This window comes from Protopterus annectens, chromosome 8.part0 (genome assembly GCF_019279795.1).
Source record: "Protopterus annectens isolate FY-2018-M chromosome 8.part0, PAN1.0, whole genome shotgun sequence".
Taxonomy (NCBI): Eukaryota; Metazoa; Chordata; order Ceratodontiformes; family Protopteridae; genus Protopterus; species Protopterus annectens.
Window position 1 is genome coordinate 1,231,406,900 of NC_056741.1, and position 23,135 is coordinate 1,231,430,034.

Genomic DNA, 23,135 nt, shown 5'->3' on the forward strand with positions numbered 1-23,135 from the left:
AGTTTCATAGGTAGGTACTAAGCTACTGGCTCTAGGGCATAATTAAGCCTAGCCATAGATTTTGTGCTATAGCACTCCCTCCCAGGTGGTTTAGTTACCTGCACCCCTGTCAAGCAGGGCCATAGAAGTGATTCTCAGGGTAAATTTCCCGTTTCCCATCCATTCATCAAGATTTCCCTTTAAGAGTGCCAAGGAAGAGCTCTGCCTCACATATATGGGGACCCTGTTCCAGAGCAAGAGGGGTCTCTGGGACACTAATCTGTCACTCCAACACGTCCTGTTTATTGATGATGTTAGGTTTATGTCTCTTGAGCGTGTAGCTCTGGTGGATTACAGTCAAGAGTATTTTTAGCCTCATGGCATAGGGCATCTGTTTAAGGCCCGTTATCCTCTTTGTGAGGTACTTTTGAGGCCTCCCCAGCTGCTGCAGATGTCTTGCTAGGTACATCCCGAATGGGGCATTATATTCAATAATGGGTCTTATTAGTGTTAAAAGGGGGACAATATCTTCTTTATTCCTAGATGCAAACCCTTTTGTGATAAGGTGGGCCATGTAGAAGGATTTTCTAACCACTTAAGCAATGTGGTTGTCGAAAGAGAGGTTACTGTCAGAGTCCTTAGGTCTCATATCTCACACTCTGTGATAAGTGGGCTGCCACCTATGTTGTATTTCATAGGTACTTAGTTTTTCCCAAAGAGGATAACACTTTTTGGCATTTAGTTTGAGGCCATGGTTTTGGCACCACATATCTGTATCCGCAAGACCTTTTTGAAGGATGTCTACGTCACCAGAATTCTCTATTATGGCTCCCAGTTTGCAGTAGTTTTCAAACTTTTTTAGCCATAGTCCCTCCATGTTTGCTTGTACTTCCAAGAAGTAGATACCAAACAGGAGGGGTCCCAGGACTGAGCCCTGTGGTACACCACTAGTTACAGGTTTGGAGTCTGATCTAGCGTTTCCTATTCTTACTAAATGGGTTCTATCCGTGAGCCAGTTTGCAACCCATCTTGTTACGTAGGGGTTTATACTTAGGTTTGCGAGTCTGTCTATAATTCCCGAGTGGGGAATGGTATCGAAGGCCTTTGCAAGATCAAGGTATGCTGTGTGAACCACCTTTCCCTCATCTATTGCTTTAGTTACCAGTTTGAAGTTAACCAGATTTAGGAGACATGACCTTCCCTTCACAAACCCAAACTGGGTGGGGCCCAGGGTTTGCAGGTTTCCAATGTCATTGTTTATGGGTTCCATGATGATGCGCTCCATGGCCTTGCAGACTAGACTAGTCAGGCAGATGGGGCAGCAATTCCCGGGGTCAGTGGCTGCACCTCCTTTGTGGAGTGGTATGACTGTTGCCGTGTGACACTATGGGCAAATAGCCTGTGGTTAACCATAGTATTAAGGTGAAGGGTTAATTCATTTTGGAGTTCATGTAGCATGCAGCCTGGGATGCTATCTGGTCCTATGGATGCTGTGTTTCTTGCCTTGGTGAGTGCTGTTTTCACCAGAGTGCCCTATTTTTAGGGGCAGCACAATCTTCCACTATGGATATGAGCCCTTTGGGGGAAGAGGGTGGGCTGAAATTTGCACTGACCCTATTTACCAATACATTGGTGATATCAGTTGGTTCCGTGAATTTTGAGCCATTATGCTGCAGTTCGGAGCAGCTCTGAGACTTGCTACTGACGTTTTTAACATAGCTAAAAAATGCCTTGTGATTGTCCTTGGTGTCCGTTGTGATTTTTCTTTCAAAGCTTGCCTTAAGAGTTTATGAGGGTTCTTAGTTTTTTGCTATGGTTGGTCAGGGAGCCCCCTCCATTCCTGAATTTTTAATTTATTTTTTTTTAGTAATTTCTTCCTTCTATTACAGAGCTCATTTATGGCTAGGGTCCACCAGACTGGTTTCCTCTTTTTGGAGGAGCGGGTCTTGGTCTTGTTTGGGATAGAACAGTCCCTTGCACTCATGTAGGTGCTTCGAGTGCTTTTGTGTAGGATATAGCAAATTCAGTCATATTGACATTCTGCGAGGGAGTAAATGTTTGCCACCTCTGTCTTGAGTAACAAAGTTTGCTTTGGAGAAGATTTTCAAACGTGGTTTCTTTTGAGTCGGGGGATGGGGGTGGTATGTGGATATCTAGGGTGATGTGTTTGTGGTCTGATCTGACCAATGAGTAATTTACCACGGGTGTGGCGCATTTGTCCCCCCTGCTGGTGATGACCAGGTCCAGTATATTTTCAACTCTTGTGGGGGTGTTTACAAGCTGGTCCAAAGCATTGCAGTTAATGTACTCCAGGAAGTCCTGAGCAAAGGTATTAGTACTTTCATATTTTTCCCAACTGATGTTTGGGTAATTGAAATCACCTAGTATAAAAGTGTGTTTGGTTGGACTCATGTCTTCCAATACCTCGAGGAAAGTGGAGAGTGTCCTGGAGCAGGGAAGGTGATCTGTAGCAAGCTACAATCTGAATTGCAGTTTTGCCCATTGTTAGTTGCACTTGGATGACCTCAGAGGCATCATAATTTGCAACTAGTCTGGAAGTGTGGTTATCCCTGATGAATATGGATACGCCTCCTCTCTTTGTATTTCGGTCCTGGTTTTGCAGCCGAAATGTGTGGTATGAGTTGTAACCTGGAATCACTGGGGTGCTCTCTCGAGCCTTGAACCAGGTCTCAGTCACTGCACAAATATCTATGTTCTCTCCATGTTGAGGAGTACCTCAAGAGCGTGCATTTTGAGGTTTAAACTCCTAGCGTTTGGCAGCATGACCCTCAGTTTATCACTAGTACTTGTTACGGTGGTGGATTTGTTTTTTTGAGCCTTGTCTAAAAAAGGCACTATGGGGGTGGCAACAGTCTTGCCAGTATCCTGAATCTCAGGAGTGACAGGTGCAAGCCAACTTTGGCTCAGACTACTACAGTCCATTCAGCACCAGACAGACCTCAAAAAGTACAGTTGTGTACACTTACCATAAATGTAGATGTTAGTGTATTCACTGTTGCAGTCATCACATATGGGTTATCTGCCTGCAGGTAGCCCTCAGTCGGCCTGAACACCACAGTCTTGGTATTTCTGTGTCGGATGCTGTCACTTATTCCATGACGTCAGATCATAAGGGGTATAAAACATGCAGCCCACGCCATTACATCAGTTTTTCTTGCCCTAGATGTCAAGTGCCCCCAAAATATGAAGCAATTATATGGTGTGGAAAACCCCCAGCAAAAAGCAAATGCACATAATATAAGATATGCCAAACCTAAAAGGATAGTTAAAAGCAAAGACAATCAGGGGGCTGTAGGGAGGGTAACCAGGACTGCAACAGTGAATACACTTGAACATTTATGGTCAGTGTACACAACTGTACTTAAGTTCTTTGTGCTTCACTGTTGTAGTCATCACATTTGGGTTGATTCCCAAAGCTAAGGAAGGGTGAAGGTAGATTAAGAAGATTCAGGCCTGGCAATCAGGCCCTGTAAGACTGGTGTGGCAAATCCAGCTCTGGATTTAGAAAAGATAGGCAAGTTGTAATTCTTGGTGAAAGTGTGTACCGAGCTCTAGGTTGCAGCTTACAGGATGTCCCTGGTAGGGACTCCTCTGAGAAATGCAGTAGAGGTAGCTGTAGCCCTAGTGTTGTGTGTTCTTATCCCCTGTTTGGTAGGTTTTCCCTTGTGCATGTAGCAGAAATAGATGCAGTGTGCTATCCATTTAGATATGGTTTGCTTTGAAATACCCTTCCCCCTTTCCCCTGCAGCAAAGCAGACTGGCAGCTGGTCAGATTTTATGAGAGGCTTAGTCCTGTCCAAACAGAATCTAAACTGTCTGTACATATCTAGACAATGCAGTATCCTTTCCCCTTTACTTTGAGGATTAGGGGAAAAAGTAGGCAAATGAATGGACTTGTTTAAAGCCATACTAGACACCACCTTGGGCATAAAAGATGGGTTAGTCCTGAGGGAAACCCTGTCCGCATAGAAGATAATGAAGGGTTTCACTGCCATAAGGGCCTGCAGTTCAGACACTCTTCTTGCTGAAGTGATGGCTAGAAGTAAAGCGGTTTTCCATGAGAGAAATTTCAACTCTGGTATAGCAGCCGGTTCAAAGGGGAGAAGTGTAAGTTTTTCCAATATAAAGTTAAGGTCCCAGGCTGGAGTGGGAGCTCTCCTGAGGGGTCTTAAATATTTGGCCCCTCTAAGGAACTGTTTTACCGGAGGATGAGAGAAGAGGGGTGGGCACAGTATTATAATGAGCTGAGATGGCAGAGGCATGAATCTTAATTGAAGAGAAAGATAGGCCCTTGTGGAGCATTTCTGTTAAGTAATCTAGTATAGGAGGCAAGCTGGGCATAGTTCTGGCTATCCCTTGAGATTGGCTCCACGAACAGTACCTTTTCCACTTTTCTGATTAGGATTATCTAGTACTAGGCCTACTTGCATCAAGAATGACATCCAGCACCTACTTAGTGAGGGTTGCTACAGGTGAGGTAAAGGATTAAGCCAGGCTGCAAGGTTCAGGGTCTCAAGCTGAGGGTGCAGAATTTGGCCCCCCCTGCTGGGACAGCAGGGAAGGGGTCTGAGGCAGGCGTCATGGTTGTAGCACTGTCAGACTATGCAAAAGAAAATACCAGTGCTGGCGTGGCCAGTCTGGTGTAATCAGGATTGTCCTTGGCTTGTCCTGTTTGATCTTTAGTAGAACCTTCGAGAGTAGAGGGAGAGGGGAAGGCATAGATAGAGAGGCTCTCCAAGGAAAAGGACAGGGCATCCACCTTCCAAGCTTGGCTGTGGGGAGTTTTGGTGCAGTATTTGCTCAATTGATAGTTCTGAGGGGACGCAAACAAGTCCACCTCTGGTGTCCCCATCTGTTACCCAAAAGTTTGAATATTTTGGGTTCCAGTTTCCATTCGTGTGGGTCCATGAGATTTCTGCTTAAGTAGTCTGCCAGTGAATTTAGATTGCCTGGCAGGATTTAAGCTTGTAGGTGCACTTGGTTGCTCAAGACTTTGTTCCACAGAGCCATGGCTAGTCTGCAGAGTGGGTAGGAATGTGTTTCCCTGGTTGTTTATGTACCACATAACTGTGGTGTCAGTCTTTACCAATAGTTGTCCTGGAAGAATAAGGCCTTTGAAAGTTGTCAGAACATTCTATACAGCTAACATTTCTTTTTGACTGATATGCTCGTGCATCTGTTTTGGGTTCCATTTGCCCTGAATGCATTGCCTTGCCATGTGAGCCCCACATGTAAAGTCTGATGCGTCTGTTAGGGTTTGAGTGGCATGAGGTAGAAAGAAATGTGTCCCTTGTTGCGGTTGCAGGCCTTTGCCCACCAAAGGAACTCTGCCCTTAGACACGGAATGATAGGAATTGTTGTTTCCGGGCCATGAGAATGCTTACACCATAGACTTTTTAGATACCACTGAAGCTTCCTCATATGCAGTGTTACATATGGAATTAACAGAATGCAAGAGGCCATGAACCCCAGAGCTTGCAGTATTTTCCTTGCAGATGGCTGGGTCTTGGCGGCAAGTAGGTTGAAGTAAGTTGTCAAATTGGTTTCTCTGGAGTAAGGAATGCCATCTGGGAAGTTGTGTTCAATCTTGCTCCCAGGAATACAAACTGTTGACAGGGTACTAGGTGCGATTTCTTTTCGTTGATGGTGTACCCCAGTAAAGTTAGAAGTCTCTCTACAAATGCCAGGTGCTGTAGTAGCACGTCCTGACTTTCTGCCTGAAACAGGCAATCGTCCAAGTATGGTTAAATCTGAACACTTCTCTGCCTGCAAAAAGCAATGGCTGGAGCTAGGCACTCTGAATACCCTGGGCACAGTAGGTAAGCCAAAGGGAAGTGCAGTGAACTGATACAGCACAGAGCCTGCCCTGAAGCGAAGGTATTTCCTGCAAGATTCCCTTACGGGGATATGCAGGTACGCTTCTTTAAAGTCTAGGGTTGGCAGCCAGGTATCACTGGCTAGCATAGAAAGCAGCTGTTGGAGAGTTAGCATTTTGAATTTTGGAACCACCAGAAAGGTGTTGAGAATAGATAAATCCAGGATAGGACGCCAGGAGTTTTCTTTTCTAGGAACCAGGAACAGTCTTGAATAAAAGACTAGTCCCCTTTGTTCTGCTGGGACAGGTTGAATAGCCTTGATGCTGAGGAGAGAAAGTACTTGCTTTTGGGCCATCGCCCACTAGTTTGGGGGAGGTCTGGCCATCCACTTAGGGTTAGGCGTGAGTGGAAGTGGAATCTCTACCCTAGGGAAACCATGTTTAAAACCAATTTGTCTTGGGTAATGAATTCCCAGTTTTTTGCATGCAGGGCAAGTTTTCCTCCTAAAGGTGCAAGTACTTGAGCAAGGCTTGGGGGAGTTAAGGATAAGTCATTGTGCAAGTTTATCATAGAGGGGTGGCTTACTACCTGTTTTGGACGTGGGAGCACCCCACTGCTTAAAACTGTGCATAACCTGAGACTGAAGTCTTGGGGGTCTGCTGCCCCTGGGTATGGACTGAAAGCATGGAAGGAAATGGAAAGGACCAGTTCTTTGAAGGCCAATGTCTACTGAATATAGGTGGCTGTACTTGTAAGAAATCTTTAACAGTTTCCATAGATTTAACTTTCGTCTCCAGCCTTTTCAAAATGTCTGCTTTATTGCCAAATAGGTGCTCTTGGTTTAAGGGTGCATCCAGTAATTTTCCTTTGACATATGGCAACTTTTGTTCCTAAAGCCAAACATGCCTTCTAAGAACAGACCCAGTGACAGCAACCCTACAAGATGCTTCTAAAGCATCAAAACCACACTGCAAAGTATGTTTACCAACTTAGTCAGCAGAATGCATTAACTCTTCTAAATCTTTGTGTTCTGCAGTCAGGAATCAACATAATTTTCTGTTTAATTAGCCCCATAATATGCACTGATACCTTAACATATGAAACTGGCAAATTAAAGACCTAATGGCCAGAATAGCAGAGTTGTATACATTCTTAACCCGTCTAAAGCCCTAGAACCCTGTCAGAAGGGATATGATTCTTGGCAGTAGTAGCCTTAATGCCTTTTGGTATGTGGGAAATGGTTTCTGGATCCACAGTAGGATTCTTGAAAAGGATTTTTTGAGAGTCATGTACTCTAAGTACCTGTCAAGTTTCCTGGGAGCTGGAGGCAAAGTATCTGGGGTAAGGCTGGATTCCAAGAAGACATCTACCATCTCCAGAACAAGAGAGATAGCTGGAGGCCTGTGTTGAGGAAGGTTTAAAAATTCCCAGAGTCTCTTTTTGGACTGAGTAGTCCTGGCTTTCCCAGTGGAAATGCTCCTTAAGGGTATGCAGGGTTTCACCAAAAGAAAAATCTTCTGGAGGGGAAGCAGAGTGAATGGAATCCACTGCATCAAAATCCTCAAAGGTAGATAAGGGTAAATCCTGGTAGTCAGAAGGAACAGAGATATCAGATTCCTGATTAGAAGAATCAGAAGGAAAAGCAGTTCTAGGTCTCTCTGAAGGAGATGACTGGCTTCCCCTAATTAAGGTAATAAGGCATTCAGCCATTCTAATCATTTGTTTTTGAGGTCTGTGGGCCTACGAATGCGCTTTGGTCGTCAGATTCTTAAGCATAGTGCGAACTTTAGGCCTGAGAGAGTCAGTATTTTTGGCTTGCAACGAAGTAGTCTGTTTAATATGGAAATCGGTAGGCCTGAATACACCCTCAGAAGCCGGTGCCTGCACAGCGGCTCCGGACCCATCCACGGTAAAGACATCTGCAGGTTCCATAGTCAAAGCAACTTGCAGCATATCGGAGTCCAAATGGGTCTCAGTAGAGGCCTGCGAATCTGTAGAAGTGGGTTATCAGGGGGCTGCGAAAGCACCTGAATATCGGCGGACTGACTACTAGCTTAACGGTAGCATCATCGCCAGTTCTGGACAAATGTGTTCTATCATTACGTTTTTTCAAAAGATCGGTAGTCGGATGGCTTACAGATGCCATTTCGGAGGACAGAGATCGAGCGCAAAAGAATTTTGCTACAAAAACTGCTAGACAACGGATAGTTCGGGCATTGAACAAGGCACAAAAATCGACAGCGAAAGACATTGTGATCTGGGCCTGAACAGGTGACGCAGTAAGAATGAAATTCTCTAGGAGTTATTTGCTTTCCACAGGCAAGACTTTTTTTCAGACATCAGTTAGTGCAAGAAAAAAGTATCCCCAATGGGGTACTCATCTTTTAGAAGACTTCAGGTCTAAAACTCTAAAACAAAAATTTCAGGAGTCGGACTGGCACTTGCGAACTGTTTCTGCTTTGGGCACCACAAGAAAGACTGATGTAATGGCTTCAGCTGCATGTTTTATACCCCTGACGACATGACGTCATGGAAGAAGAAGCGACAGCATCAGACGCAGAAATCTCAAGACTCTGGTATTCAGGCAGGCTGAGGGCTTCCTGCAGACAGCTAACCCATGACTGCAACAGTGAAACACAAAGAACATCACTGCATTAAAAATAGTCCACTGTAGAATGTTAAAAATAAAGACCTTTAAACAATTTCGCGGAGCAGATTTTTCAGGTCACAGCACAAACTTCATAAGGCAAGTAACATTAATGGAAAAAAAGAAACTGTAATAAAGTACAAACTACTTTTACTACACAATTGGTGAAAAATTCAGGGCACATTATCTCATCTTAAATTAAGTAGCCACTAAGCCTTACGACTCTGGTATTGAGACAACACTACTGCTGTAGCTTTCCAAGGTTGCCAACTTCACCTCATCACAATGCACCATGTCAACTACAACTCTAAACCATGCAAAGTACTCCCAAGAGCTAGAACTCAAACCCATTGAAGTAACATGGGAACATGCAGCAAACAGGAAAAGGATGGTGCTATTTGTACCTAAAGGGAAAACTGTTCTAATAGATTACAAGTACTTGGAACTTTCTAATTCCAAATAACCAATCTACAGCAGCCTGTATCCTCCTGAGTGCCAGCTCTTCTACAAAAGCCAGGGAAAATACAAACTATAAAGTACAGTACAGTTGTACTAACTGTACATTCCGTAATGGTAAATGCTGAAATTCCTCACTGCTACAGCACTCTGTTACTGGACTGTATCTTGCCCAAGATACAACTGGCCAGCTTCACAAAATTATGGCTCCATCCCACAACTTCAGAGTGCTGATTACATTGTCCATTTGTAAAGAGTAATCGGAATTCTGAGCGAAGATTACTACAAACTTAAGAATTAGTCCTCACAGCATTATCCGTAAAGCCTTGGAATGTTTTACTGACCTAATTAACAATGACACAGGCAACCTCTAAATCCCAGATACTACTCGATATGGATATATTAGAAGCACTTTATGTCTACTCAAGAACATCAGCTGTGGAAGTCTTTGTATAGGAACAGACCATATACCATGACCTTGCCTGGAGCTCAGACACTACTGTCCATGAAGGTATAGAAAAAACACTCACCATGCAACTTTAATCTTAAGGGTATCTGCTGAACAGTTTATCACCTTACGGAGAACTTCAAGGTAGGCTGCACCTCCTCTTGCTACAGAAAGGAAAGTTGTGTAAAATCTTACCATAACGATAGACGTCATTCTCTTCCATGTTGCAGTATTCCACTTGTGGGTTTAACCTTTTTCCTCTCCAGTTTGCCCGGCCAGGTTTCCAAAGATTTTCAGTCCCTCGATGCGGACGTCAGATGTGGCTGCAGGAACGTGGGCCATAAAAGTGACGTGTGCATGCACCAACCCTCAGAACAGAGTAGAAGTCCCAGTCAGAGCCAAACCTGTAAGGGCATAGCCTGTCCAATATCATCTCGGAGAGGAAGTGCAGTCGTGCAAGTGGGGAAGGAATACAACATGGAAGAGAAGGACATCTATGGTTATGGTAAGGTTTTACACAACTTTCCTATGTCCTCCTATTCCACTGTTGCACTATTCTACTTGTGGGTGAGTGCAAAAGCTCACTTAGGATTGGGCGGTGGCCTGGATGAAGTTTCCAGAAATGTGTGTAGGATAGTACTGGCAAACCCCACCCTGGAGATATGGTCCAGTTTGAATTGTTTGGTGAAGGTGTGAACTGAGGACTAAGAGGCTGTCTCAAGTATGGAGATGGTCCCTTTAAAGAAGGCTCAAGAAGAGGCCATTGCTTTGGTGGAGTGGGCATTGACAATGCCCTGCAAAGTCAAACCAGGGTGCAGGTAGAAGAAAAGTGCCCTGGAGACCCATGCCGAAATGGTCTTTGTTCACAGCTTTCCCCAAGACCGTGGGGGTGGAAGGAGACAAACAGCTGGTCTGATTTTCTAAAGAGTTTGATTTTATGAAGATAAAACCCAAGTTGTCTGTTGACGTCTAGGTAATGTAGCACTCTCACTATCCCCCTGTGGGTTAGGGAAGAAGATGGCCAGGTGGAGGGGGCTGGTTCAAGGACAGGTCATAGACTACTTTGGAAATGACTGACTAGTTTGTACAGAGGATCACACTATCCAGGTGGAAGATTAGAAAAGGTGGTGTAGCCATAGGGGCTTGCAATTCTGACGCCCTTCTGGCAGACATCAGAGCTACCAGAAACAGTTTTCCATGTGCACAATTTTAAGGTGGCCTGGTCTGCTGGCTCAAAAGGGGCTAGAGAAAGTTTTTCTAGAACACAGCTGAGGTCCCAGAGAGGTCCCAGAGACGGGGAAACTGTTTTCTGGGTGGTCTTAAGTGCAATACACCTTTGATGAAAAGTTTGGAGAGGAGTCTATATGCAAGGCGTGGATCCAGGGAGGCAGGCAGAGATAGCAGACAGGTGTGCCTTAAGAGCTGAATAAGACAACCCTGTCTGCATGAGTTCACACAGGTATGACAGGATGAGAGATATCGCTTTCCAGCAGGTCCAACTGTCTTATGTGACACCAAATAGAAAACCTTTTCCATTTACAGACAGGATTTCCTTGTGTTGGGTTTCCTGGTCTCCAGCAGAACAGTGAGCATGTCCTCATTACACAGGTGTCTGAAGGGGACCAGAATCCTATCAGCCACAGGGTGAGGTGAATGCCACTGTGGGTGTATCTAAGTCCCCTCGTTCTGTGTGAGCAGGCACACTGAAAGGGGTAACATGTGCTGACTGCCCTTGGACAGGAAAAGAAGAGGAGGGAACCAATGCTGTCTTGGCCAGTAGGGAGTCACCAGCAAAGTTTTGGTAGACTCCTGCTGAATTTTCAGCGGGACCCTTTGCATCAATGGGAAAGGGGGGGATGCATACAGGAATTTCCCCTTCCAGGTCATCAATATGGCATCTGTTACTTATGCCTTGGGGTCTGCTGTCCTGGTGCAGTAGCCAGGAAGTGGCCTGTTTATGGAGAAAGCGAACAGGTCCATTTGTGGAATACCCCACCTGTGGACCATAGTGGGGAAAAAATCTCTTTGCAGCATCCATTCGTGGTTGTTTGAGATGGTTATGCTTAGGTAATCTGCCTGGGAGTTGGGCAAGGATGGGATACAGGCTGCCTGAAGGATGTTCCTCTGTAAAGTAGCCAGTTCCCACATCCACAGAGCTAGTCTGCATAGAAAGTAGGTTTTGGTCACTACCTGCTTGTTGAGTTACCAGATAAAGTACAGTTGTGTACCTACCATAAATGTAGATGTTAGAGTGCATTCACTGTTGCAGTCATTACACTTGGGTTATCCTGCTGGCAGGCTATCCGCAGTTGGCCTGAATTCCAAAGTCCTGGTCCGGCGTCAGTTGCTATCGCCTCTTCCCTGACGTCAGTGAGCCAGGGGTATAAAAGATGCAGCAGACACCATTTTCTTCAGTTTTTCTTGCCCCAGATGTCAGGTGCCCCCAAAGGGGTAGGCTAAAAAAATTCTGCTCATAAAAAAGCATGCACTAACAAACATTACCTTCATCTACAAGCAAATGCACCACATAGGTTGTATAAAAATAGAGAAGTACAGCTAAGTCCCAGCAATGAAAGGGGGATGGTGGGAGAGTAACCTGGAATGCAATAGTGAATACACTCAAAACATCTACATTTATGGTAGGTACACAACTGTACTATGTTCGTGTTTCACTGTTGCAGTCATTACACTTGGGTTGAATCCCAAAGCTGATTTTGAGTGACTGGGCCTACATAGAATTAGGAGTGGCTATGAGGCCCTGCAGAACTGCAGTGGCAAAGCTTGCTCAGGATTTAGAGTAGAGAGGTAAGTAGTAGTGCTTTGTAAAAGTGTGCACTGAAGTCCAAGTTGCAGCCGCAAAACACCCTTGGTTGGTACTCTTCTGAAGAAGGCTGCTGAAGTGGCTGCTGCTCTGGTTGAATGTGGCCTAAAGCCCTTAGGCACTGATTTGCCATGTTGTGAATAGCAGAAACGAATGCAGTGGCCTATCCATTTTGAAATAGTCTGCTTTGAAATAACCTTCCCTTGCGATCCTGCAGCATATGCCACTAAGAGTTGCTCCGTCTTTCTGAAAGCTTTAGTTTTGTCCAAGTAGAAGCGTAGCTGTGTATGTCCAAAGAATGCAGAGGTGTCTCCCCTTTATTTTGTGGGTTTGGATAAAAGGTAGGCAAATGAATGGTTTGGTTAAGAGCCACACTGGACACTACCTTAGGCATAAATGTTGGGTTTGTCCTTAGAGAAACCCTGTCCGGATGGAAAATAAAAGGTTCCACAGCCATTACTGCCTGTAACTCGGACTCTTCTTGCTGAAGTTATTGCTAGGAGCAGAGCTGTTTTCCATAAGTATTTTATCTCAGCTGTATTGGCCGTCTCAAAAGGAGGCAGTGTGAGCTTTTCCAAGACAAAATTGAGGTCCCATGCAGGTATTGGCGCTCTCCTTGGGGGTCTTATGTTTTTGGCCCCTCTGAGGTACTGCCTTAGCAGTGGATGTGAAAAAATAGGTGGGTCCGTACTGTAATGAGCTGAAATGGCAGAGGCATGGATCTTAAGAGGATAGGCCTTTGTCCAGCATCTCAGACAGGTATTGTAAAATCTGAGAAATATTTGGTACAAGCGTGTCAATTCCTTGGGCCTGGTTCCAAACACAGAATCGCTTCCATTTTTCTGCATAAGATTTTATGGTGCTGGGCCTCCTGGCCTACAAAGTAACATCCATAACTGCTTTAGAGAGGTGTGTTCTGAATGGTTATATTATCCGCCATGCAGACAGATTCAGGGTTCTGAGTTGGCTGTGCAGTGATCCGATTATTTTGTTGGGTCAGCAAATGAGGAATTTGAGGTAATGTCCAGGCTGGGCCTTGAGACAAGCTCTTTAGGATTGGATACCAGTGCTGGCGTGGCCAGTCTGGGACATTCAGTATCACTTTTGGCTTCTCTTGTATGACCTTTAGGAGTACCTTGGGGAGGAGAGGCAGTGAAGGAAAGGCATATACTGTAAGGGTTTTCCAGCTGAATGATACAGCATCCACTTTCCATGCCTGTTTGTGATAAGTCCTTGTGCAGAATTCTCTGTAGTTGGCAGTTGTGAGGGGAGGTAAACAGATCTATGTCTGGGCATCCCCATTTCCTTGTTATGCTGAAGATTTGTGGATCTAGTTTCCACTCGTGAGGATCCATGAAGTTTCTGCTTAGTTCGTCTGCCAGAGTATTTGTCTTTCCTGGCAGGAATTGTGCTCGGGGTACCTGAAAAGTCAATGCTGTGTTCCACAAAGTCATGGCTTGTCTGCAGAGGGGGTAGGAATGTGTGCCTCCTTGCTTGTTTATGTACCACATGACTGTAGTATTGTCCGTCTTTATCAGCAGTTGTCCTGGATGAAGTAGATCTTTGAAGGCTGTCAGGGCATTCTGTACAGTTAGCATCTCTGATTGATATGAAGATGCATTTGGCTTGCGGGCCATGTGGGCCCCCCAGGCATAATCTGATGCACCTGTTGTTAGTGTCGCCCTGGCTGTGGGTAAAGTGAATGGCTGTCCCTTGTTGTGGTGATAGGCCTGTGCCCACCATCGAAATTCCTGTTGGGCAGGGAATGAGAGTAATGTTTCCAAGCTGTGGCAATGTTGAGTCCAAACACTTTTTAAATACCATTGTAGCTTCCTCATATGCATTCTTGCATATGGAATTAGAATGCAGGATGCCATGAAGCCCAAAGCGTGCAGAATTTTTATTGCAGTTAACTGGGTCTTTGTTGCCATCTTTTTGAAGTAAGAAGTCAGTTGCCTTTGTCTGGCGTGAGATAAGCCATCTGGGCAGTTGTGTTTAAGCTTGCACCCAGGAATATTATCTCTTGAGAAGGTACCGGTTTTGATTTCTTTTCGTTTACAGTGCACTCTAGGCAAATTAGTAATCTTTTTACAAATGCCAGATGCTTCAGTAGAATGTCCTTGTTCTCTGCTTGAATAAGGCAGTTGTCCAAGTAAGGATATATTTGGATTCCTCTGTCTGCAAAATGCAATTACTGGTGCCAGGCATTTTGTCAAGACCCTGGGTGCAGTAGATAAGCCAAAGGGCAGTGCAGAGAATTGGTAGTGCATTGAGCCAGCTATGAATCCGAGGTATTTTCTGCAAAACCGTCTGATTGGGACATGCAGGTATGCCTCTGAGGTCCAAAGTTACAAGCCAAGCCTTCTTGCCCAGCATGGGCAGAAGCTGCTGCAGAGTCAACATTTTGAATTTTAGAACATCCAGAAAAGTGCTTAGAATAGACAGGTCCAATATTGGTCTCCAGGCTTGGTCCTTTCTGGGTACCAAGAATAGTCTTGAGTAAAATCCTTGTCCCTGCTCTTGCTGTGGTACTCGCTGAATAGCCCTCATTGTCCATGAGGGATGAAACTTGCTTTTGTGCCTCTGCCCAATGATTGTGTGGCAGGTCTGGCATACCTTTTGTCTTTGGAAGGGTGTGAAAGTGGAACCTGTAGCCCTGAGAGACTATATTCAAGACCCAATTGTCCTGGGTGATCATGTGCCAATTTTGTGAAAAAAGTGCTAGTTTTCCCCCTAAGGGTGCTGCCAAAAGATAAGTGCTTGGCATTGGCAGAGGAAAGTCATTGGGACGGTTTCCTATATGGCTGTAATTTGTCTTCTCTGCTTTTGGAAGTAGAAGCACCCCATTGTTTAGGCCTGTATTAGCCTTGGGGCTGGGATCTGCCTCTAGGGCGTCTGTATCTGCCTCTTTGTGGCCTGACACTGGAAAGAACCAATTCTTAGAAGGCCATTTCCTGCTAAATCTGGGTGGCTGTACCTGTAAGAAATCCTTAACTGTCTGCATAGATTTCGCTATATCTTTTAGTTATGTACTTACCATAACTTCAGATGTTTGGGATCCATCTCGCCTACATTCTGTACTGATGGCTCCGACTCTGCACGCTATGCAATAGAGTGAAGTCTCTAATTGGCTGAGCTATTCTATATCCCAGGATGCACCACCACCAACTCCCCAGATCTTGTTTGTCCGCACACATGCACTCACATATGCACTGCTGATATAACATTGCCAGATGTTTCATGATGAAACGGTCGAACTGTTCGGTCTCTTCTGATCTCCAAGGCAGGGGGAAGGAGGGTGGGTATTAGGAATGTAGGCGAGATGGATTCCAAACATCTGAAGTTATGATAAGTACATAACTAAAAGATGTTATGTGATCCTATCTCGCCTACATTCTGTACTGATGGGACAGCGTCCCTAGCACCTGATTCCTGGGTGGCTCACTGGAAAACACTCCAGAGAACTGTGGAACCGAAGGAAGCTCTGAGTAATTGGGGAAGAAAACTGGAAGTTCCAAAGACTGCTGAAAACAGAAACTGGAACAAACTTTGGGAACAAAAGATGGATTGGGCCTAAGGGATACTCTATCCTTGTGAAAAACCAAGTACGGCGGGTTGACACACAGGGCATGAAGTTCCGAAACTCTTCTGGCTGATGTAATTGCCACCAAAAAAGTGGTCTTCCAGGTAAGAAATTTCAAGTCAGAAGTTGCTGCCGGTTCGAAGGGGGAAGAGGTCAAGGCACCTAACACGAAATTGAGATCCCATGGTGGAGCAGGATGAGAAACTGGAGGACGTAGCAGCCCAGCACCTTTCATGAAGGCTTTACACAACTTATTGCTCATCTAAGGTGGGTCTGTACTTGCATGAAAATTAGAAATAGCTGCTAATTGAACCTTAAGGGTAGAGACTGAAGACCCTTGATTGAATAGGGAAGCTAGGAATTTCAAAACGTCCGCCACCGGGGCAGTAATGGGATCTAAACACCGGAGTTGGGCCCAAATGGCAAATCTCTTCCTTTTACTATTATACATTTTCTTAGTCGAATCCTTGTGGGCTGAGGACAAGATATGTATAACTTCTGAGTCTAAAACCTGGTTCCTGACTATAGTCGGAAGTGGAGGAGCCAAGCTGTTAATTTCAGTGAGTGAAGGGACTGGTGAAGCTGTCCCGACTGGTGGATCAAGAGATCTGGAACCTGGTCCAGGAACCATGGGCCGTCCAGTGCGTATTTCCGAAGAAATGGCAGCCAGACTTGACGAGGCCAGTATGGGGCAACTAGAATCATCTTGCACTGCAAGTGAGTCGCCTTCTGGATCACCCTGGGGAGAAGGGGAACCGGAGGAAAGGCGTACAGTAAGCCGTTGGGCCAAGCTTGGACTAGGGCGTCCTTGGGAAAACTCTCCCGACTCTGGGTAAGAGAAAAGAACCGTAGACATTTCGTGTTGAGAGGGGTTGCAAAGAGGTTGCAACAAGGAGTTCCCCATCTTCTGAAGATCTGAGATGCTACTCTGTCGTTCAGAGACCACTCGTGCGGGGAGAGAATGGTTCTGTTCAGCCTGTCGGCTATCACATTGGATTTCTCCGGAATGTGTTGCTACCAAGAAACGATTAGTCGCAACAGCCCAATTCCATACTCTCATGGCCTCTCTGCAAAGAGGGTAGGACCTGGTCCCTCCCTGCTTGTTCAGGTACCAGACTACTGACATGTTGTCGGACTGAACGGCAATCATACCCTGGGGGAGGAAGCAGTGTAGTGCTAGGAGCGACAGAAGCACTGCTCTCATTTCCAGTATGTTGATGTGTAGGGAAGTCTCGCCGGGATGCCACTTGCCTTGAACTGACCTGCCCAGGTAATGACCCCCCACCCCGTCTGGGAGGCGTCCGTAGTCAAAGTGGCCACTGGAGGAGGAGGAACGAAAGGTCGCCCCTGATCCAGGTTGGACGAGGTAAGCCACCAACGGAGGTCCTGCTTGCATGTCTCTGTAATTATAATTCGGTGACTGAGAGGAAGCTCCTGATACGACCACTGGACCAATAGGAGCCACTGGAGAATCCTCATGTGTAATCTTGCTAAGGGCACCAGGGGAACAGTAGCCGACATGGAACCCAACAGTTGTAGGACCATCCTTGCTGGGGCTCGGCGTCTGAGGAGCAATGCTCGGACTTGAGATTGTAATGTTTCTATTCTCTCTGTAGGAAGATAGACCCGCATTTGCCTTGAGTCTATGTCTACCCCGATAAACTGTATAAGCTGAGATGGCAGCAACACAGACTTTGCCCAATTGAAGGTGATTCCTAGGGAGGTTCCTAGAGATATAGTGGCTGCCAGGTTCTGTAATAGTAGATGCCTGGAGGTGGCAGTTAGGAGCCAGTCGTCTAGATACGGAAACACCTGGAATCCTAGACTCCTCAGGTGAGCAGTCACCACTGCCAAACATTTGGTGAACACCCTGGGGGCTGTGGTGAGACCAAAGGGCAGTGCGCAGAACTGGAAATGACAGTCTCCCAGGCTGAAGCGCAGATGTCTCCTGGACGCCTGATTTACCAGGATGTGATAACAGGCGTCCTTGAGATCTATGGAGCACATCCAAACACCTTTCTCCAGAAGCGGGAGAATGGATTGTAAGGTGACCATCCGGAACTTGGACTTCTTGACTGATCGATTCAGGATGCTGAGATCCAAAATGGGCCTCAAGTCCCCGGTCTTTTTTGGCACTAAAAAAGAATTTTGAGTAAGTCCCTAATCCGGTCTGGTCTACGGGGACCGGTTGGATGACTCCTTTTTTAAGCAGCTTTGAAATTTCAATGGCTGCAATATCCCGTTGACTGGGTGGGGGTCCGGGATTTTTCTGGATGGGGGGGGGGGGTGAAAAGGGGATGACGTAACCTCCGGTGATAATTTGGAGCACCCAATGGTCCTGAGTGATACTCTCCCAGGCCTTTAGGTGCCTCGAAAAACGACCCCCGACTGGCTCCGGAGCTGCACAGTCGGGCAATCCTTCAGGGATGCTGAGAAGTTGAAGAGCCACGAAAGGACTCGCGGTCTCCAGTGTTGCGAGGGCCTCTGCCGCCTCTGGGACGGCGTCTTCCAGAAAAATTTCTCCCTCCTCTGCCTCTAGAAGGGGGATCGTCCTGCTGTGAAGGGTAATTCTTCTGTGATTTACAGAACCACATTTTCCCTCCTCTTTTAGCCTTGGGATAAGGCCGAAAGGGAGAGGAAAACCGTGCTCCTACGGCAGTCAATGTTTTACCCTCTTGTTCACGGCGGGTCAAGGTGTCCTTTACTTTGGGTACGAACAGAGGACCCATCAAAGGGAGCATCAGCAAAGGAAGATTTGAAGGCCTCCGCAAAGTGACACAGGCGTAGCCAGGCTTGTCTCCGTAGAGCAACACCCGTACCCACCGCTCTACTCGCCCCCTCGGCTGCACACGAAATAAGCCTCATGGACGAGTTCGATATCGACAAGGTAGCCAACTGAGAGCTAACCGTCTGGGCTAATTGCTCAGGCAGGTTACCAGAGAGGGTATCTGAGAGTTGCTTGATCAGATCCCTCTGAAGTCCAGTGAAGTGCGTGAGGTAGTTCAGAGGCCTTAATGTAAAGGCCGCTGAAGAGAGGGTGCGCTTCCCGTACCGGTCTATGCTCCTAGACTCCTTATTAGGGGGATGGACGGACATCGAAGACTCTGCCACATCTTGTTGGGTAGCAGATGCCACCACCATAGCATCTACAGCCACACCTTTGGTGAGAAATTCCTTTTCCGGGGGCGCTGACAAAAATTTGTTAGGGCGAGCAGGCACCGGTTCCACAGAATCTGGATGTTCCCACGCCCTTCGAGAGACCAAATCCAGGAGCTCATCGAAGGGCAGAGACACCCAGGAGGCGGAGGGCTGAGCCCCGAAGGCCTTGAACACCGACTCGTCAGAGGAAGGGGGTTTGGTCTGCCAGCCGCCTCGTTGCTTGAGGACTTCCAGGATGTCAGCAAAGGAGACATCATCCGAGGACGACTTGGGGGACCCTTCCGCATCATCAAGATCGGTGTCGGAGGTGATAGACTCGTCAGGGGAGTCTACGTGCTTCCTCTTACACTGTTTTTTTCTTTGGGGTTCCTCTGAAAACTCTTCGGAGGGACCTCCAGGAAGAGGGGGACCCCCAATGGGGGTGACCTCAGGCCCCAGGGCTCCGCTGTCTTGAGACAGAGGGACTACAAAGGACCCAGTCTCCATGCCTAGGGAAGGTGCCGGGGAGAAGGTGGAGGTAGCCAAAGAAGATTTGGCCAAAGCACTCCTCATGGCTCTAAAGGCCGGACCCCCAGACTCCTGGGAAGGTCCGACCCCCAAAGCCACAACAGCAGACGGCACTCCTGCAGCCGGCCTTGAGAGAGGCTCGGAACCGAAAACATCGGTCCCGAAGCGCCACCCTCGGGGCCGACCGAAGAGGTCTGTGTACCGAACTCAGACCCAAAGGCCGGAGTAGGAGTAAGGGTCGGAGCCGACCCGGACACCTCCATCGGCTCCACCAGCACAGACTCAAACGGTGCCGAGGCTGTTGGAGGAGGAACCAAGGCTAAAGGGTGGACCATCGGCTCCAAAGCCGACTGGGCTGGAGCCGAAACTAACTTTTTAAAGACTGGAGACTGAAACAGCCTTTGGAGCACCCTGTCGATGTCCGAATCTGACATCTTGGAGGATCGAGAGGAGATCGAACGGGTCCGACTAGACTTCTCCACCGGTTCCAAAGGACTGGGGGACCGGCACCAAATTGTCTCAAAACCGGTGCCGAAGGAGACTCCATTGTAATTTCCCTCTGTGCCAAAGAGGCCTTCGGCGCCGAAGGGGAAGAGTCTGAGCAGACAACCCTCATCGGCTCCGAAATCAGCGGAGCCGATGAAGGTGATCCGCCTCTCGCAGCTCCAGCCATCGGCTCCGAAGCCAGAGGAGTCTAGGCTGGAGGCATCGAGGCAGACCGTTCCGCCCTCGGCTCCGAAGTCCGTGGAGCCGATGGAGAAGCCTGCCTAGATTTCTTAGTGGTCGGTTCCGACGGGCTGGTCGGAGCAGATGATTTCTTTTTCTTAGAGAAAGAAGAGGAAGAGATAAGGCCTCTTCAAAAGAAGGCTCAAGTCCTTTTAAGATAAATTTATTTTTCCTCTCTTGGAGGACTCGAGAGGAAAAAGCGCGACACACATTACAAGACTCCTGAAGGTGTTTGGGTCCTAAACAGTACACGCAAAGGGAGTGATAGTCTGTTATAGACATTTTATAATTGCATCTAGTGCATTTTTTAAATCCAGAGGGTCTGTGTTCTTTTGACATAATGAGATAATTAGAACAAACACTTTAACAGTAAAAAAATTAGTTATCCAAAAGGGTATTGGTCACACAACAGGAGGGCCAAGAACCCTCTAACTAAAAACGGGAACTTGATCACCTCACAAACACTACACAAAAGTCTACTCACGCACGAGGGGAAGGCCCCTCTAACTTAAACGGAAACCTTTCCCTGAACAATATTTTACCACAAAAAACTTCAAAAAACTCTCTCATACACGATAGCTGTTAAAACAGCTTTTTGGTTAATTTTAAGAAATTCCTGACAGGAAAAACCTAATAAAGAAAGCACTTAGCTCAGCCAAGCTTGAGACCACGTCCTTGCTTTGTAAGCGGCAAACGAGATCTAGGGAATTAGTGGTGGTGCATCCTGGGATATAGAATAGCTCAGCCAATTGGACACTTCGCTCTATTGCATAGCATGCCGAGTCGGAGCCAAGGATCGGCTCCGAACCCATCAGTACAGAAGGTAGGCGAGATAGGATCACATAACATCCTCCATTTTCTTCAACACCTCTTCTGCCTTAACACCAAAGTATCATGCTGTAATGGACAATCCAATAATTTTGCTTTAACATGATCGGGCAGATTCTGTTCCTTTAACCAAGCATGCCTTCTAATGACAGAACCTGCAACAGCGGCCCTGGCAAGAGGCCTCCAGTGAATCAAAACCACATTGCAAAGTATGCTTTCCCACTTGTTCAGCTGCATGCAATAAATCCTGCATTTCCTTGTTTTCAGAACATACAGAATTTGTCAACATTTTCTGTTTTAACAGTGACATTAAGTTGTTGGTGTCTTTCGGCTTTTCCCGGTTAGGGGTCGCCACAGCGGAACTCCAGTCCGCTGATTGGTAGTTGATTTTTACGTGCCGAGTTACCAGCCCTGACACAACCTTCAACGAAGGTACGCCCATTCGTGCATGTCTTCATGCAGAAGACGTTCTAGCTGAGAATTGAACTGGACAGCGTCTTACTGTGAGGCGACAATGCTACAGCAGCACCACCACCACCACGGATTTAGCAGTGACATTAAGTATTGCTGACATTTAAGCATATGAAACTGACAATTTAAAGCCCTTACAGCCAAGGTAGCAGAAGTGTAAACTTTTTTCCACCATCTGTCCAGTGTCCTAGAATCCCTATCAGAGGGGACAGGGTTTTTTGCAGTGGAAGCCTTGATCCCTTTGGGACCCTGAGATATAGTTTCTGGGTCAGTGGCAGGGTTTTTATATAGAAATTTATGAGAATCTGGAACCCTGTAGTATCGGTCTGGCTTAGGTGCAGGGGGTAGAGAGTCAGGAGACAGGCTGGACTTTGAAAATACATCTACAATGTTTAGAACAGGTGGAATAAGAGGTCTGTGCTGAGGTAGTAAAAAAGTTTGAGCCTTTTCTTAAATTCTGAGTATTTTTGGCTCTCCCAGTGAAAATGCTCCCTCATGGTATGCAGGGTTTCCCCCAAAAAAATAATCCTCAAGAGTAGAGGCTGAAGGAATAGATTTTTCCTACCTATGAGGATTCTGATGCTGAAGAGAGTATCACTGTTCTTAACAGGAGTCGGAGGAAATGGAAACCTGATCAGAAGTCATATTCTGTGTCTTCCCTAGGCCTCATCAAGAGGGGGGATGGGAACCCCTGATCAAAGTAATTAGGTCTTCGGCCATTTTAACCATCTGTTTCTTAGGCATGGAAGTCTGTCCAGGAGAATGCTGAACTTGTTTCTTTGTCTTTAAAGCTGTTTTAGTCTTTGCCTTGGAAGCTGAGGCTGGCTTGACATAACTGTGCAGGTCTGAAAACACCCTCAGAAGCCGATGCCTGCTCAGCTGCTCTGGACCCATCTGAAGGAATAGCTTCTGAGTGTCCAATACCTTGAGTATCCAGAGGACTAGTCTCCACGTGGGCGTCGGAAGCGGCCTGTGGCTCTGAGGTAGCAGGCATCAGGGGCTGCGAAAGCACCTCACTGAGAACCGGTGACTGGCCTAGCGGAGGAGTCTGGTTTGGACCTCTGATGCCTGTCCTTTTCCTTGCGCTTTTTATAAACTCCGGTCGTCTGCTGTTCCAACGGCATGACATAATTAAATCTTCGGCCAAAGTAATGAAAGGCAAAATCGTACAGCTTAGTGTGTTGGTTAAATCTAGCACAAAACCGACAGCTAGCAACGTCGTGGTCAGGGCCTAGGCAAGGAATACAGTAAGAATGAAAATCCTTATGAGATATTTGCTTCCCAAAAGAAATACAATTGTTAACTTTCTGACATCGGTCTGGAGCAAGAAAAAAGATTCCCCATTGGGGTACTTGGCTTTAATGAAGACTTCAGATCTGAAATTATATTTCAAAAATCTCAGTAGGCGGCCGACTGGCACTTGCAAACTGCTTTTGCTTCAGGCACCGCGCGGCAAGAAAGACTTAAATGGTGTCGGCTGCATCTTTTATAACCCTGGCGCACTGATGTCAGGGAAGAGGCGACAGCAACAGACGCCAGACCAGGACTTTGGAATTCAAGCCGACTGCGGGTAGCCTGCCAGCAGGATAACCCAAGTGTAATGACTGCAACAGTGAAACACGAACATCTGTGGTGTTGCCTGTGAATATCTTTAGAGGGTCCTGCTCTAGGTA

The 23,135-nt window shown here is 46.6% G+C and overlaps 1 protein-coding gene across 1 annotated transcript in view; it reads right to left on the bottom strand.

The window, feature by feature from the left end:
• Nucleotides 1–23,135, bottom strand: part of UBA1 (ubiquitin like modifier activating enzyme 1) — a 2,903,587-nt gene that overhangs the window by 2,138,405 nt on the left and 742,047 nt on the right. The window lies entirely within an intron of this gene.